This window comes from Lipotes vexillifer, unplaced genomic scaffold (assembly GCF_000442215.2).
Source record: "Lipotes vexillifer unplaced genomic scaffold, Lipotes_vexillifer_v1.1 scaffold697, whole genome shotgun sequence".
NCBI classification, from domain to species: Eukaryota; Metazoa; Chordata; class Mammalia; order Artiodactyla; family Lipotidae; genus Lipotes; species Lipotes vexillifer.
Genome location: NW_006779498.1, coordinates 851,469 through 855,959, shown reverse-complemented (window position 1 = coordinate 855,959; position 4,491 = coordinate 851,469).

The window sequence follows — 4,491 nt, the reverse complement described above, 5'->3', positions numbered from 1 at the left end:
TTCACAGAAAAAGCATCTTAGAGAGAGAAAATATGGTATGTGTGTAAATGTGTTTTATACATACATGTGTATATGTATATATACAAATACCCAAACATTTAGACCCAGCTTCTAGGCATGTCTGTAAAAGAGTTTGGGATGGCCCATAGAAATTGTATGTGAGGGAACCCAGAGGAAAAAACTTGGGCAAATGGAGTATGGTGTCTGTTGATGATCTTGATACACTTGACCGCATCCACTACCTCATACCCATCCCAGGCTTGGACAAAGATTTGTGTCTGAGCAGCCTGGAGCAGGCAGAAGCTGGAGGAGGGGTTTCAAGAAGTACATGGAGCTGATTTAGGGATCAGGCCATACGCAGCTTAGCAAGGGAACAGGACATCGCTGGCAGAGAACACAATCCTGCTTACGTACAGTGAGGATTTGCACCTTTCAGGAGCTCGGTAGAAAGCTGTTCTTCAGGGGTGTCTGTTTCAAGCGAGCCCCCTCAACACCCTGCTGCAATGTCCCTAAGGCTAGGGCCTCTGGATGTTAGTGTATTGCCTGGAATACAATAGATTCACTTTTGTTGAATTTGCTCCAAGACGGACATCAGTGAGGAGTGTGAAGAGCACACATGAGGGGATTATTTACAAGCACATCAGGTACTTCTTTGTACACCCAGAAATACACAGGGGCAAGTGATGCAAGTTAGGAGGGTGACAAGAGGCAACACAAGGTAGACAGTTACCATTAACTGGCTCCCCTTGAACCACAGCTGAAGCAGCCTATAGATGCAAACAGTCCAAGTTAAGGTGACATTTTTGGTGCTTGGGAAGGCCATCTCGATCTCTACGGTCAAATTATTAGATCATCTGAAATTGTAAGGAAATCATTCTGCTTGAGTATATACTTGAATATACTTGAATACAGTATATACACTGTATTCAAAATGAAAACCAGGCTAAGAACCTGGCTCTGTCTACCCTAATTTCCTCAATAGTTGCTACTAGGCTCACCACCCTACTAGGACATTCAGGTGATATTAACATTCATGTTTTACTCAACAGTTCTGATGCCTTGAGCTGTAGCTCTGTGGTCCCTGCTGAGAACACAAAGCTTTTTTCTTCTTTTGGACAAAGCAAATTCACTACTGATTATGGCTTTGCATAGGCAGTCTGGTAGGACGTACTTAGGTGATCTTTTGGAGGAATTTTGACCTTGGTCACTGTGAGGAACCAACAATTTTCCTTCCATCCAGAGTATGATTTTCTTCTCAATTTACTGTCAACCCTCTAAGTGCTTAACCAGACAAAGACGATGAGCCCTCCTGAGGTTCACGTACAAACACATTTGCTGAAAGACCAAATGTAAGGCACCTTCAACTGGGAGTGCTCACCCAGGACTTCAAAGTCATTAACTTTTAGAAGACATTGTTATATTAATAATATAAGCTTTAGGCATGGAGCAGGGCATACAGGCCCTCACTGAGAAAGAAAGACGCAAACATTCAGTACTTCCGTTGATGATGAGATCCCTTGATCAACCAATGAAGACAGTGCCCACTTGTGCTGTCTCTCCATCTCACGTACACTTACACAATTCATTTTAATAAAATGGTGCTAACAGTAAGATCTTCTCTCCATGTTCAAATTCTGGCTCCACCACTGGCTGTCTATTTGGCCAACTTTCTTGACTTCACCCAGCCTCAGTTTCTTCACCAGAAAATGAGCATAACAATGCCTGCCTACCAGAGTGGGTGAATGGATCATTAAATGAGACAATGTAAAACCCTGAGCAGGTTCTGGCATTCAGTAAGGAGTCCGTAAATGTCAGCAAATTAAGAGGGACCTAACAGAACCCCATAAAATTCCTTCCCATAACCTGAGTAAAGATGAATTGGGCAGCTGGTGATACGCCAAGTATAAACATCTGGTAATTCCAGGAAACAGTTAAATGGGGTTTGTGGATGAGAGTCGGAGACAGTGATGCACTGGTTTTCACTATGGAGATGACCTCACAAGAGCCATAGGCTGAGGAGTCTGAGGATATAAGCCCACCCAGCAGATACCAGTTAATCTGAGCCCAGTGATAGCACCCACAAGTATTCATGCTAGTCATACAGCAGTTTTCTCCTGTGACTCTGCCCAGTTACGAAAAAAGGACTAAGAACCTGCCCTGTCTTTAAGACCTCCTCCAGGAAGATTTCTGATGCCCCTCTCCTCAAAGACATAGCCACCTCCCCACTGGTCATCCCCGTTCCTTGTATCTCTAGCTCACAGTCAACACAGAGTGGAGGGTAGTGGTTACAGCCACCAGCTCTGGAGACGGGACACCCAGTTCCAGTCCCAGATGTGCTGCCTTCTAGCTGAGGGACCTAACTTTCCTGTACCTTGACTCCTCATCTACCTGTAACAAAGAGAGAATGCCTAGTATTTACTTCCTACGGTGCTGTAAGGATTAAACAAGATCAAGGATAGAAAGCCCTTAACTTTCTACTGAAATGAGCAACAATCACCCTGGTTACCGCTTGTTGAATGTGGCCAGGGCCAGAGTGCAGGGGAAGGGGCCAGGGTTCACCCACCCTTAGCAGCTAAAATGGTCAGTATGAACAGACAAAGCCCAATCTTCAAGGGCACTCTTCTGGCAGGCTTCAGCAAGACAAACAGGGAAAGGCCCCTGTGCCTGCCAAAAATTTGCCTGGTAAATAACTGATGTCCCGCTGTGTGTTCTTTTATAAAGAAATGCCTTTGAAGTTTGTCCTTGCCCTTGCCACAGGGATTCTGGGGGAGGCAGGCCAGGAGGATGTAAGAAGAGGAGGAATGGGCAGTGTGTGATCCAGAAGATGGAAAAACTGAAGCCATTTTTGGTATTTGTTCAGGTTTGGAATCATTAACTGTAACTTTTAATCAAGCAAGGATTCCTAGCAGCCAAGCACCAAAAAGGGAAGATGGGGAAAAATACAAAAGCAATTCTTAGTAACAGCTGTGGGTACTAGACCAACAGCTCCCTTCTGGGGAGGTGACAGCTGGTGAAGACATTTAGCAACAGACAGGAGTTTACCTGGGCAAGTCAGCCAGCCCAGGGACTAATTATGAAAATACAATTACAATGGATTAGTAATCTTGTCAGTCAGAGCCACATGCCAGGGACCACCTGGCAGTGGATGAAAATGCCACAGGACAGAGAATTTCATGTTGTGGGTATTTTTGAGGGGGGGCGCCGGGGTACAAAACGTTGTTTCCCAGGAGGGAGGGCCTTAGGGTCCAGGGGATGAGAAAGGGCAGAGGAGGCCTCTAGCGAGGAGCAGACAGGATACATGACCAGACAGCCCCAGTGTGTCTGAACTGGATATTCTGGATGGCGTCCTCTTACTGCTACCCATGAGAACTGGCCCAAAGCTTGCTCCCTGTTTTGCATAAGCCTGAAAGGCAAGTAAAACTGTCTTCCTGCAGCAGTCAAGGAAAAGTAAATAGAGGTTAAGAAATGATACGGGCAGAAATACTAACAACTGCTGCCTTTCCCTGAACACATAGAAATGTGTCTGGCCAGGTGCCCAGCAGTTTCTTCTTCATCTCATTTAATACTTACAAAACCCTATGAGGGAAGTACTATTTCTCTACAAAATAACCAGAAGCTCATAGATGTTGTGACTTGGCCCATGTCATATCACAAGCAAAATAGAGCATCTGAACTCCAGGGCTTATTCTCCTAATAGCCAGCTTCTACTGCCTCTTGTAAAAGGGAACCCCAAACCAAAGCTCTTCAGTCTCCCTTTCCTGCAATTATAGAAGCATCCTCCACGTCACAATGACAACCAAGAAAAACGGGAGGCAGAAGAGTCTAGACACCGAGATGCTGAACTGGGCATCAGAAGACCTATGTTTCTCAACACAACTACAGGCTACCTTTGATGGAGTATTTGCCATGCCTGTCAGTGTATTAAATGTTTTGGTTACTTTGGGTATTTAATCTTCAAAGTAAAGATACAAAGGAAGTATCATTCCATTTTATAGATGGGAAAATGGAATCTTAGAAAAGCTGAGCAACTGTACATATGCTATAGAGGTGGTAAGAGTGAGAAAGAAATTCCAAACCAGGTTGTTCTGATCCTCAGGCTTGGCTTCTTATGACCAGTCTCTGTGTGAGAGGCATGTGTGTATTTTAAATCCTCATCAACCTTCACCATGACGCTATCTGCAGAGCACTGGGCTAGAGACTGATCCATCTGTACTTTGCTTTCCCCTTCCGGAAACAAGGACAGCATTTGTCACGTCATTGTACTGAGTCATCACCAGCAAAAGTGACCTGGGGTGGGAGGAGATAAAATTCTGTCCAGATTTCCAGAATTATTATTAGCAAGGAAAATTCTAGAGTGACCTAAATCTCATTCATATTGCTCAATGCTCAGAGAACAGAGTAAAGAAAACAGATCTGTTTTCCAGCTTAGGAAATGAAGAAATGAAGGCATGCTCAGCTAAATTTACAAAAAAAAAAAAAAAAAAAAAAAAA